This window comes from Cynocephalus volans, chromosome 15 (genome assembly GCF_027409185.1).
Source record: "Cynocephalus volans isolate mCynVol1 chromosome 15, mCynVol1.pri, whole genome shotgun sequence".
In the NCBI taxonomy this organism is placed as follows: Eukaryota; Metazoa; Chordata; class Mammalia; order Dermoptera; family Cynocephalidae; genus Cynocephalus; species Cynocephalus volans.
This window is the reverse complement of record NC_084474.1, coordinates 81,584,750-81,598,920: the sequence shown is the minus strand read 5'-3', so window position 1 is coordinate 81,598,920 and position 14,171 is coordinate 81,584,750.

Here is a 14,171-nt window from a genome sequence, read left to right as displayed (position 1 = left end):
TCTTACAGTTGGGAACAGGTCCCAGAGCTTCAGCAATTTGGTTTCTTGGGAAGAGCCAAAAATGCTGAGTTCCCCTCCCTGGAAGGATCGGAAACCTGAGATATGTCATGAATGCAGTGGCCCCTGTGCTCGCCACATCCTTCTTCCTGACTCAGGATTTGCCGAGGAGATGGCACAAAAACTTTATGAGACACAGTCGAATACAAATGCTCTGAGCCACTGTCACCTTCGTAAAGCCCCGCTGTTGCCATCAGCTCTCTAGTAAAGACTGAACCCAAAGGTTGGCCACATTCCTTTCTGTGTCTACCAGGTCTTAGGAAACCACAACAAGTAATACTTTTTCATTATGATTCATTCGGGCCCACTGAGTTCTGCTGACAAGCTGGGAATCATCTAGAACCAGCCACCACCCAAACTAGCTACTTCTTAAAAATGATCACTTGAGAAATGTGCTTGAGTTTTTTCCTTTTCTTTCTTTTTCAATTTTTGTCCATCATATGATGATTTACATGTTTTTAAATATTACCCGTTTTCCATTATTTTTCAGGTTCTTTTTCTATCTGATGAATAGTCAGCCAGCTGGCTACATTTCACTAAAAGCTCACAAGTTTGATGTCCCTTTACCTGTACCACTGTCTGCCTTTTCTCCAATCCCCAGCTAACACCACCATGCAGCCTTGCTCCCTAGAAAAATGGCTTCTTTCTGAAACCAGAACCCAATGTTATTGGGATGCATGAAAACCATTACAGACCAGAGCAACCCAGCAGTATGGAGCAGCACAGTGGTGCACGGTGAAGGGTATGGTCATGCCAGGATGGTCCCCTCCTCACCCCTTTAAGTGGCTAAAGCCTCCAGGAGAGTCATTCTTCTGTAGAGCCAAGTTCACCACACAAGAGTTATCCTTTTCTATGTGTGCCAAGAAGTTAAAAAAAACACGGTGAGGCATTTCCATATATTATTGGAAGAGGAACTTGAACTTGGTAAAGCCTTTTTGAAGGGCAATTAGTCAGTATTTATCAAAACCTTAAAAAGCACATGCCCTTTAAACTAGAATGCCACTACCAACAATTGATTCTATGCTAACAATTAGGTGTAAAAACATAAAAGTATAAGGATGTTCATCACAGTGTTGTTTATAATAATGAAACATGATAAACAAGCTACATATCTCTACAAATAAGGCTTTGGTTGAAAATATTATGGTATATTGATACTATGTATTACTCAGCAGTCATTCAAGATGGTGTAGATGCTGCCTGGTGGTCTAGTGGTTCAGATTCCGGGCTGTCAAAGTGATGTAAAGATCTTTTTTCATTGATCTGGTAGGAAGTTTGTGATATACGTTAAGTGAGGAAAAAAGATTAAAAAATAATAGTTCGGGTAGTATTGAATTTCTATTCAAAAATATAACACATTAAAGTTGTCATATATTCATAAGAGTACATGTTATAAATATAACAAATATCAGTGAAGGTATGAGAATAGCCTGGTATATAATTCCTGCTGTAGAGATGGAATTGCCTTAAGATTTGGCAACCTTGTTAAAAATGGTTAGAGCTAAACCCGGAGCACAAGGGAGAAGTTCTTCTCTGAAGTAAGAGGTCCTCCCTGCAGTTAGCCCCCAGGGAAAAGGTGTGTCTCTTAAAAATTAAGCATTAAAAAGAGAGATTACCTTCCTGGGTCTTTTATTCCCTTGAGATCTTCTCAAGAGTATATTACACCTGTAACCCTCAAGAGTGAACTGGTCAGGGAAAGAATATGTTCTCAGAACTGAATTTTGGGATCATTTTCTCTGTGCAATCCCTTAGAAAGTTATAAAACCTTTTTTGTGTTCTAATCTGTTCCAGGGATTCAACAATAATGATAGTAATAACTACCATTTATTGGGTCAAGCACTTCGTATTCATTATCTTCAATCCTCTGCACACCTGCTGAGATGGGAGGCATCACCACGTGTTGCTGGAAGACACAGCTAACATCCCCAAGCATTTATGCTACACAGGACACTCTCCTAAGCCTCTACTTATGTTTTCATTTAATTTCCACAATGATCCTAAAAAGTACTGGTATCGCCTCCACCTTAAGGTAGAGGAAACTGTTGATGTCCTATAGCGAAATCAACTGAGTGGCTTCCCCAAGGTCACTCAGCTTGTGTGTGTGTTGGGGATGGGATTCAGATCCAGGTAGTTCAACACCAAAAACTCTACCCACTAAGATCTACTTCCAAATGACAGAAACAGGAGAAGGGGCTTGTCCACATTTGGGCCAAAATGTTAGATGGGGAAGCAGAATAACATGAGGCCAGCATGAGAGTGGCAGAAGGACCAAAGGGAAAGCAATGCTTCGCATGGGGGAAAATCAAATCTTCCAGGCACAGATGGATACTGCCAAGGCTGGACAGCTCTGTCTCTCCCCACCCTGCTGCCTCCAAGATTCTCCATCCAGTGCTACTTTTTGGCGACCTGCTTTCATTTTATTATGAGAAACTGCATTCTAGCAACACCAAGAGGAAGTCTAGTGCTCCCTGTGACATGTGTGCACTGGGTCACCTGACACACATTGTTGAGCCTCACATACAGTAAGAGCTGAGGTTACAGGGCTAAGGTGTCCCCAGCCTCATGGTAAAAATATCGAGACTATGGATTGTGGACCATGCAGACCTGTGAACAAGGACCCACAGCTGCAGAGAGGCGAGTGCTCTTGACTATGTGGCAGAGGAGGGCAGTGCTAAGCAAAGCCCATGGATGCCACAGCTTTGTCGCAGAGCTGACAGCATCCTTCCCAGCATGCTTGCAGGCACCCCTGGGGGCTTTATGCCACTGCTGCCGAGGTGGAAAGTACTTGGCCTTGCTGTTGAAACAAGCTAAGACCTCTGAGCCAAGAATCTCTAAGGGGGTCCCCTGAGACCACAGACATTCCTTGGGATCGTGATCAGCTGTTTCTCTCTCCCTTTCAGACCATTAACAATGACCAAACAGCAGAATAAAATCAAATGAGCCTGAACCATGGGCTGAGATTGCCTAAAGATCCAGTAAAATTGAGTTCTCTCTCTCACTTTACACTTTACTTCTAAAAACTCCTTCAGCGGGAGATACACCTGCAAACATATACACATGCCTGACTCACATACTCTCTAACACATGCACCCATGCACGTGCACAGATTGTCCTGAAACAGATATTATTTTTATAATATTTGAGAGCAATGACCTGTGTGTCTATTGAACTCGCATTTCTGCAGCAGCAATTTTCCTAACAAGCCAAAATTGTATTTGAGTCCATTGCTACAGCTTGGATGCTGTGGCACTAAGTAAGAACTTCATATGGCTGTGTCAAATGGAACCCAGGGCACCACTGATCCATAATCACACCTGCTAAGAGCATTTACCTTTCTAGCTCTAGCCTCTCTGATGTCTGTCTTAGAACTGTTTCAGGAGCTAATGATAGAAAAAAGAAGCAGTGTCATTTGGCTTCATTGGGAAATCATTAGGACTTCCTCCAACAAAGAAAGTAAGCAGAAAAGCTGCAGGTGACCTTCCTGGGGCTGTTTAGGGGTCTTGGGTCCAGGGACTACTTTACACAGGATAAATATATCTGAAGTTGCCTAACTTCCCAGCCTAATCTAATTAGTAAACACCTTCAAAGGGATCATGCTGACTCCTAAGACAAAGTCTGCTGCACACGGCATAGGTGGGCAAATAAATATTTATAGGGCACATCTGTGTAGGGGGAGAGGGAGGGGAAACAGATTAGAAACAGATATGAGTCAACTTTGGGAGCTTTGTTGTTGTGTAATTGCTCTTGACCTTGCCCCTTCCACTGACCAAACTTGCCCCTTTTCCAGGGCTTCCGTGGGACCTGCAACACTGGACACTCAGCCACCTGGTCTCCAGAAAACTATCCCAAGACATAGACTCACTTAACCTTATCATAGCCATGGTCAGAGCCCTGGTCACACAATATGACAATTGTTTTGGATGTTAAGGTTGAACAAGATCTATTTAAGTGTCTAGAATGGAGCACTGCTATTCAGCAAACTCTTATTAACATACAAATGACTACTAAAGCTGCTGTTTTCTCTTTACCCAGAAATGACTAACATAAAGGACTGACTTCCCAGTGATGGTATTTCAGGCAACACCAGCAATTCTGCAGAAGACCAGACCTGTCTACAGTACTTCCAGGCTCTTGATGCTTTTTCAGTGGCTTGCAACCAATTATCACATAGCTCCCCACCACACTGTGCTGGAACAGCAACTAACAAGACCTCCCGGTTCACACAAAGGCTTTGAAAGAATCAAAGTACATGCCACACATATGAGCTACAATCAGTTCCACTTCCACTGTTACACTCTGGAGGACCTGGGACAGAGAGATTTTCATAACTGGATTTAAAACTAGGAGTCATACTTAAAAGTGGAGTTCAATTTTCTGCAGTGATTCAGATGGGAGACTGATATAAGCTTCTTAACATATTTCATTTCACATGTCAGGGAGCAGATGGGGTGGGGGAGTGGAGATTACCATTCACAGAGCACCTGCTGCATTCCAGGCGTGATGTTGGGAGCTGCTGTTCACTATTATCTCACTTAATCCTCATGGCAAACCTGCAAACTAGCTATTATTATCCTCATTTGACAGAGGAAGCTGAGGCTTAGGTACATCAGACGGGCTACACGCAATCTAGTCTGTTTTGTTTCGTTTTTGTTGTTTGGTTGGTTGGTTTTGTTTTTCTTCTGTACTGTGTATACTTGGATGATTCATTCAGCAAAAATTGTAAAATACTTGAAGGCAAGAAGTTTGTCTGTGTGTTCCCACTGCATTCCCAACATAGAGCTGAGTGCTGGGCCCATATTTACTCATTTATTCATGCAGAACATATTTACCAGACATTAGGGATACAACAGTGAATAAGATTGGAAAGGTACCTGTCATTACAAAGGTTACATTTAACAGAGAAAAGAGGGAGGGAGGAAAGGAAGAAAGTACAGAAGGAAAGGAGGGAGGGAGGAAGGAATTATCTGAAAGTGATGAGTGTCATGCGGAGGACTGGGACTGGTGGATGCTGTGATGAGAGGCAGCAGGGTACCCAAAACTGGGACACAGAACAGTATTCTCAGAGGAAGAGACCTTTAAACTGGATCTGAGTGACAGAAAGAGAAAGCCATAGAAGATTAAGGGGAAGAGATTGCAGCCAAAGAGACTGCAAAGGCTGTGACATGAGAATGAACTTTAAGGGTTCAAAAAACTGAGAAAAGACCTAGATCAGGTCACTGAGTGAGGGGGAGAGTTATACAGGACAATGTCAATGAGACGGGTAGGAGCCAGGTGACAAAGGGCTTTGTAAACCAGGGTAAGGCTCATTCATCAAATATTTGTTGAATGAATAAATACACAGGCCTTGGAGCACTGTGAGAACATAAGTACCGTGAGCCTTTCAAGAGTTTACAGTTACATCAGAGAGACAAGAGAAATCTACGTCCATTCATTCAAGAAATATTTCCTGGGGCCCTATAGTGTGCCAGGCATGGTGGTAAGCAGAAGGGATACCAGGGTGAATAAGCTATGCTCCTGATTTCCTACCAGCTCACAGTTCTAAGGAAAGATACAGAGCATCAAGTTCTTTAATTTGAAATGCTATGTGAGCACATGGAAAACATCTAACTCAGCCGGGAAAAAGTCAAGGAAAAAGTTAAGACAGCATATCAATTACAGACAAGATAAAGAATTCAGAGATGTTTTGGTCCTTGTTGGCTGGAAATGTCAGGGAAAATTCTCGTAGAGAAAATTGGACTTGAGCTGGATCATTAGGAATGAGTAGAATTTGGAAAGGTTTCCAGGTTGTATAATGTATTAGTCCATTTACGCTGCTTACAATAAAATACCTGAAACTGGGTGATTTATAAAAAAAAAAAAACAATGAAATGTATTGCTTACAGTTTCTGAGGCTGGGAAGTCCAAAGTCCATTTGGTGGTGGTGACAGTGACCCAGGGGTCTCACATTGCAAAATGGTGGAAGCAGAGAGAGAGACAAACAGATAGACTCTCTTCTTTTAAAGCCCTCAGAACCACACCCCTGACCACCATTTTTAATCCACTCACTACTGCATGGTCCTACAATCCAATCACCTCTTCAAGGCTCTACCTTTCAATTACCGTAATAGGATTTCCCACACTCTGAACAGTTACACTGGGGGCTAAGTTTCTAATACACAGAATTTGGGGAACACAATTCAGGCTTCAATGAGCTTTGAGGGGACATAATTCAATCCACTACAGATAACAAATGAAGACAGGTTTGTATCAAAGGTCCACACCACGGTGTGAGGCATTCAAAGCTCCCCACAGCCTTTTTCCTCCTAATCAGCACCTTCCGAGCACACATGCAGGTCTGCCCCATAGTCATCCTCTGTCTCTGCTGAAACACAACTGAAATGACCCACTAACCATCCCCCAAATTACTTAGTATCATCGTCACTCTAACATGAAAGTGTGAATCTTGCCCAGATTAGGAAGACCATGTACATCTTCCTGATGGTTGAACATCCCCATTGACAGGAAACTCTTACTTTTACTAGTTCTTCTTCCTTGGTAAAGAGACCCCTCCTTAAATGCAGTAGAAGTCTGTTTCCTTGGTGCCACAGTTCCTTGATCTTAATTTTTATCTCAGAAGTATGTTGGTTAATTATTTCTGTGTAAGAATCATTATCTTAACCTCAGGGGCACTTAACAATAAGCATTAACTTCTCACCCATGAATGCATTTACTAGCTGAGAAGTCTCCACTGCATGCTACACAGTGGTGAGGTGGCTCTGCCCCACGTGTTTCTCATCTTGTGTGGGATCCCTGGGCCAACTGGGACATGTTATTATCATGGTGACAGCCACAGTCCAGAAGAATGAGTAGAAACATAAGATGTATCTTATACTGCCAGAACTGGCACTCTGTAACTTCGACCTCCATTTCATTGGCCAAAGCAAGTCACATGTCCAAGTCCAAGGTCAACAGGTAGGTGAGTACATGCTGCCTACCATAAGGCTATAGCAGGAATGAATGCAAAGGGGTAAGAATTGCTGCCAATTCAATTGACCACAGAAGTTACAAATTATTCATCCCACTTCTCCTACTATTGTCAAATCTCAGAAGGTAGATAGACCTTATGTTCCCACAAAAACCCTTTACTTTTCAAGCTTAGCTTTCTTAACTCCTTGTCCAGCAGGTTCTCAGAGCCTTTTTCCCCATCCTGACCTGAATGCATTCTAGTTTGTGAATGTTTCTAACAATCAGATGGTATGATGGCACTGTCTTCAAGAGGGAGTTCGCCAGTGCAGGGCAGTGGGGTCATCTATCAGGATTTGATGCCTTAAAAATTTCCAAAATTTAGCTCACAATTCTAGATCAGCTAGGCAATTCTTCTGGTTTGAATTGGGCTTGGTTGATCTCAGCTGGGCTCACTCATGCGTCTGCAATTATCTGGCAGAGCCATCCGAGGTTGGCTGGTTTGGGATGACCTTGGCTGAGACTGGTGGGATCTCTTCCAACATTTGTCTGTCTTTCTCCAAGAATATAACCAGGATTCATTCACATGTCTTCATCAGGGATCTAAGAGTTCAAGAATGGAGACTGCATACTTCAGGAATAGGCTCAAATGACACAACATCACTTCTGCCACATTCTAATGGCAAAAGCAAGTTATGAGGCCAAACTAGACTGAAGAATGAGGGAAATAGATTCCACCTCATTGGGAGAAGCTGCAAAGCACAGTGGTCATTTTTATAATCCCCCCACAGGGACTGAACCATATGTCCATGAATGCACTGAATGAAGCCAAGCTTACCTTGGGTTTTGGTCCATGCCACACTGCTGACTCACAGAGAAGTCTATAACAGCCTTAGACTTTGAGTCATGAACTGTTGTCAAGTAAATTCATATTACACTAGTATTTATGCTGTTGATCTGAACCAAAGCATAACCCTTCATATAAAATTTCATCTCTGCTTCAGCCAACTTTGATCCCTCCATATCCCTTCCTGTAGTAATTCTTTGCATCTCTTTTCAAAGAAGTTGCCAAATTCTGAACATCTTTATATATTTCCTTACCATATCTGGTAAGCAATAAATTGTTATCAGATTGGTTCTAACAACAGCTGAAGGACAGGTATGACTACATTTCTAATCTTCCTGTACATTCTATGGCAATCATCACAGTGCTAGGCAATTGGTTATCACATGAAGTCAAACAAGAGTGAATCTATACCCACCATGACACAATTCTAATGGGGTAAGTCAGTGCCTTTTCAATTCTTTTGTTTATCAGTAGAGTCCCTATTTTAAGATAAAATATTATATGAAAATTCAACATGAAAAGCAGATAAACAGGGACTACTATAGCTGGAAGAGGAGACATTCCTGAAGTTCTTCTGACTCAACTTTTCTCATCCCAACCTCCTCTAAGATATCCAAGGCCTCCTCAGATGCCATGGAGTAAAATTCGAAAACTACTCGATGAAGCCAACATTTTTCATACTTTGACAAACATGACTTTCAATAAGAAATGCATTTTGCATAGTGACCCAGAACACACACACATACAGAACACTGAAACGACTGTTTCTCAACACTGTTTCACCCTAAGTGTGATATACTCTGATGTCTTCTATTCATTTCAATTTTTGGATGTTGGTCAAGAACTACTAAATTAATTTTACAACCCAATGAACAAGTTATGCTCCACAGAAACCATCAAACTAGAAAAGCTCTTGAAGAAGTCTTTCAATTTTTGAACTTTGTTGGCTTATGGTTCTATAGTTTCTGTATTCTCAATTTCCAGGATTTTTATTTATTCTCAGGGCTCTGGAGAGGGTGGCAATGGGCACCACCAAAGGGAGCAGAAGGTAAGTTCTAGAAGAGCCATGATAATGCTTCCCAGGGTAATGAAAACCACGTGACCTCATTGACACTAGAAAAATTAGTAGATCACACCTGTAAGAAGAGTTTACTCATGTTGGGAAAATATAGTAAAATGGTCAGGGCCCTTCAGATGTTCAGAATCTTGCCAAGTATTTGATGTAAGTGTTCATGTGTGCCCAGGTGTTCCTTGGCTATTGACTAATGTAAATGCACATGTGCACCCAGGTGTCCTGGGTTATGGACTTAAGTATAAAGGATGAATGGCTCTGATCCATGGGGCCCCCTGCCCCTGGGATGACCTTAGGGTGTCCACGGGGAGGTCACTACTGCTACTGGAGGCTGTTCCTGCCAGTGTCCCCAGGACCCTCCGAGAGGCCACTGCCACTGCTGCTGCTGCTGAGGCTGAGCTCTTGTCATCTGCCAATGGCTTCTGGGATCTTTCCTAATTACCTGCATGTGAGGGGTCTGGTGACCCAGTCTGTACAATGGGTTTGAAGGGTCTGGGCCCTAGCCCTGACAATACAAATGGAAACTTAGTATAACTAAAATAATGAAACGTTTTGGCTTTAGTTATTAAATGCTTTAACAATGCTATTGCCTAGCGACACAATTAGCGTGGCTATTGCTGTAGCTTTACAACTCTGGAGTCAGACAAACTAAGTTTAAATCCAAGTTGTGCCAATGATAGCCTGGATTACTTACCTGTCTACATGTCAATAATTACCTCCTCTGAAATTTAGGTCAAATAACTGGTTCTTACTCTGCAGGATTGTTAGAAGCATTAAATCAGATAGTGTATAATAAACTTAGCATAGTGCCAGAAACACAGGAAGTGCTCAAAGTTTCCTAGTATTGATAAGGGAGTGGGTGGCTATTCTTTTTCAAAGGAGTAAGCTCAATTATCAAGACAAAGATTTATTGATCTCCTACCCCATCCCATTTTAATAGTTGGGGAGACAGAGGTCCATATTCCTACTCTGCTACTTAACAGTTGTGTGATCTTCTGTGACTCACATATACTTTCTGAGCCTCAGGATCCATACCTGCAAAATGAGAATAACAAAACCTCTCTGATATCAGGATAGTTGAAGTAATTATGAAATAATGAATGTAAAACACCTGACACAGTGCCTGCTATATAGTAAGTTCTCCACAACAGGCAGGTAGGCAGAGAGAGACAAAGAGGAAGAAACATCCAAACAAAACCTGGACACTTCTAAAAAAAAAAAAAATCAAATTGCTTTGAAAAGCAACTGTTCGTATTTTTTAAATGATGGAAGAATATTAAGTTGTGTAAGAAACAGCCAATGATAGTCAAATCCCAATGATTATCTTAGCTGTAATATATTGCCCTAAAATGCAGAGCCCTACTAAGAAGTTCCAGTAACATGAAATCATAAGATGAACTACTCTGTCATGGGTGTGTGTGTGTGTGTGTTACATCTGTTTGGCCCAGCAAACACTGTTGTCTTCTGTGTGTCACATAATGTGCTGAGGTTACAGGGTAGTTAAGGCAAGTTCCTGCCATGGAGGAACCTATTATACTCAATCAATATCTCAATCTCGCTCTCTCTCTTCAATCCCACTTCCCTTTTTATTGAACACTTACTATATAGATGGCACTGTGCCAGGTGTTTTCCATACATCATTTTACCTATTCCTCATAGCAAACTCGTTAGATAAGTTACTCCCATTTTACAGTCAAGAATCCTGAGGCCATATAATTGTTCAGAGGCAGAGCAAGAATGTGAACTCAGGTCTCTCTGTTAACACCTAAATCCTCTAGTCTCCTGTAGGGGCAGAGGGGTGTGATACCATCCCTTACCATTATAAGTGTCACAGCTGACAGTGCTATAACAAAAGACAGGTTAACAAGAGAAAAGCATGATACATCTATTAAATCAAAGTTTTACGTGACCCAGGGAAAACTGTTCATTTTTATGCTCAGATTTCATTAATAATGGACAGCGTGTAGAAATGTGATGGACAAAAAGGTATTAACTAATGGTGATAGACTGAGGGGGGAAATCCAGCAAGGCCTGTCTGTTCAGATTCTTCTCGGCCTCTCTGTGTAGCATTCCTTCCTCCCAGGTATGGGGCAGGACCCCTCCAGAACAAGGGTCTTGTGACCTACTATCAGACAAGGTAGGTCAGAGAATTTCTTTATGGCCAGCTCCTGCACAGAAAGGCAGGGGAAGGTTAGAGTAATATTTCTAGTCTCTTTGGCTGGCTCTGGGGAAAAGGGGGAGCAAGACAAAGAAAGTCAGAAGGTCAGAAGATCTCACTTCTGAGTCCTTCCAACTCCTTTAGTTCTGAGACCAACACTCCCAATCCTACCCCTGTGGATTAATAGATGTAGATACAAAGATGACCAGATATAACATAAAATACCAGCTATGTGGTACCTATCTGTGGATATCATAATGGCATGGGAGTTAAGAATGTGGGCTTCAGACCTGGATTTGAGTTTTTTCTCTACCACTTAATAACCTCTGTGAAGTTCAAGAGAGAATCAGATGAAAGCTATATAATAGGCAGTTTATGTAAATACACATACACACACCCACACGCAGGCACATACACCCTATAGACTCAGTGCTGAGAGGTACCTTAGAGAACATCTAATTCAACCTCCTTACTTTGCAGCTGAAGAAATCAACACTGGGTGGGGAGGAGAGCACAAGGGTTCCCCGCATGTGCTCCCAAAGGGAAGGAAAGACTATCCCCATTAGGACCCCAGTCTCCAGACCCCTAGCTCTGTGCTCATTCCAGCACTCCACCCCAGGAGCCCAAGATTTCAGATGGTTACTCCCAAAGTCAAAGGACATGGCTGTCCCAGATAAGACAGATTCTTGCAGAGGAAGGGAGATTTTTTTCTATGTGCTCATTTATGGAGGTCAAGAAAAAGGCAGGGGAATGTTCTCATGACTTGACTTCTGAGTCTCCACACCCAAGAATGCAGCAGAGGTTTAAATAAGACTGCAGGCAAGAATTCAAACAGGCTCCCCCACAGGTTCTGTGCTTTTTTTTTTTTTTTAGTGGAAACCATCAGCTGTCCTGTTGCTAAGAAACCAGAGTGGGTGGGAAAGGCCAACAGCCATGTTTTTCAAACTTATCTGCAAAATGGCTTTACCTCTACCCCCCACCCCTGCCAGGGGTATGGCTTCCTTAAGAACAGGATATTACAACCAGGCAGATGGAGAGAGTAAGACTACATTCTTTCAAGAAATGGACTGAGCTTTTCCTGGACATTTGGTGTCATCCAGTGGAGTCCTGGGAGCTGCTGATTATGGGTCTGATGCAATGTTTGGGAAAGAGCTGCAGAGTACACATGACTCAACAAAAGATTACGATTTGCATTCCTATCTCTTGGGAAGTTGCATTTATCAGCACCAACAAGTGCCGTGCGGTCAGGCAAGAGTGCTGGGCTGAATTTGTCATCGGAAATTAAAAAGGAATAAAAAAACCAAGAAGGGGTTGCAGGGAGGTGAGTATTTGAATCACTCCGGGACTTTCCTTTTCGGTTACATTCCAATCGGACAGACCTAAACCTGGCAGAGCCATACCATTGCTCAATGTCAGAAACATTCGCCTGGAATGCAGGACATGTGAACTTGGACACCCCCTGCGGCTTCCCTGTGTGGCCCAGGATGCCGCATCCACTGTAAACACACTCCTCCTGAGAGCAGAGGCAGAGCCCAGAGCCGGGGTTAGCAGGGAAGTGGCACGTTTCACGTACAGGAAGGCAGAGACACAAAAGGTGAGGAGGCTCTTGGCAGTGTTCTCCTCCCAGGTTTTCGTAGAGGCTCATAATACACACTGATGAGCCTAGCAGAGATGGAAAATGAGCTCTTGGGAACAGGCCAGTGCATTTTTTTTGTCCTTAAAAGAAAGCAAGAATGTGAATTAACTTCTTCCTTCTCTGGGTTTGTACTTGGCAGTCTGAGACGGAGAAGAAAAAAAAACCTGCTACAATCCCTTATTTCCAAAGAACTCTAAGAGCTGATATATATGGGCATGAAATTCCCCATCCTGCCCTTGTCCAGGGACTCGTCCCATCCCAAATCAGATACTCAGGGTAGGTAGCAATCCTTGTTACATTAGTATAAATGAGAACATAACTCAGTACACCCAAAAGCCCAATTAGATCTTGCAGCATGTTCCAGAGCTCAGTCCCAGCCAGCAAAGAACTGATCATTGTCACAGCATTCTGGGTTATCATATGCAAAACACATCAGCCCCTTGCCCACCTCCAAAGCCATTACAGAAGAAAGGAAGATATTGCAGCCCACATGCCATCAATGGCAGAAAATAATGGAGCTGTGTGCAAGGGTCAGGAATACACAAGTTGTAGAAAATAAAAATGGAATGAATCATAGGCACACTATGAACAGGCAGATGGAAAGAACTTGACGGCTTTGTCCTGTTTGTTTTTCACAACAACCAGTGGGTATATGCATATACAGTACCTTTTCAGATTCATCTCTCTGTGTGACAGACCAGTCAAAATAGCCTTGGCAGTCCCTGTTCTATGGAAGGTAAAATCTCACTGCTAAAATGGTGATGATTACTCAGGCCAGCTGTCACAGATGATGCAATCTTTCGCATAGGACAGCAATTAGCTGAAATAATCCCAAAACACTGTTGCCCTTAATCCCTAATTGCCCATCTGAGTTTGTGGTTTTGTCTACCAAAAAGGCACAGAGAGTAGCAAGTGAAAGGGCTATTGGAAGAAGATTCCAGGGTGGGTTCATTGTGTCTTTTTGGAAGACCGATGGGAGGGCTGAAGACCAGGCAGCCCAGCTGAGGGAGACTGAAGGCAGAGAGTTCAGAATTGAGCTGATTGCCCTTTAAACCCTGGAGTTGGAGTGGAAGTAGAAGAGGCTGACGTCAGAAGATAGGATTACAGGAACACTGACCTCAGGGCAGATTCCATTATGGTTTTGGTTGTGGAATGACTGCGTGACAGGGACGTTTTATTTAGGAGGCATTAGAAGGTACTGGGTAGATAACAGCCTTAGTTCTTCATAGTCTGATAAAACTCATTACATAACCTTGGGCAAGTCACTTCTCCCTCATGGGACAAGAGGGCTTAACCAAATGATCACATTCAAAGACATGGTTATGATTTCTGTGAAGACATTTATTAACTATTTATCACAAGACAGAGTTTGATCAGAGTACACGTCAACAGATAAAACAGTGACTCACATTGATCTGTATTTTGAGAAGGTAGTAAAAGAGTGTGTCCGATTCTTCCT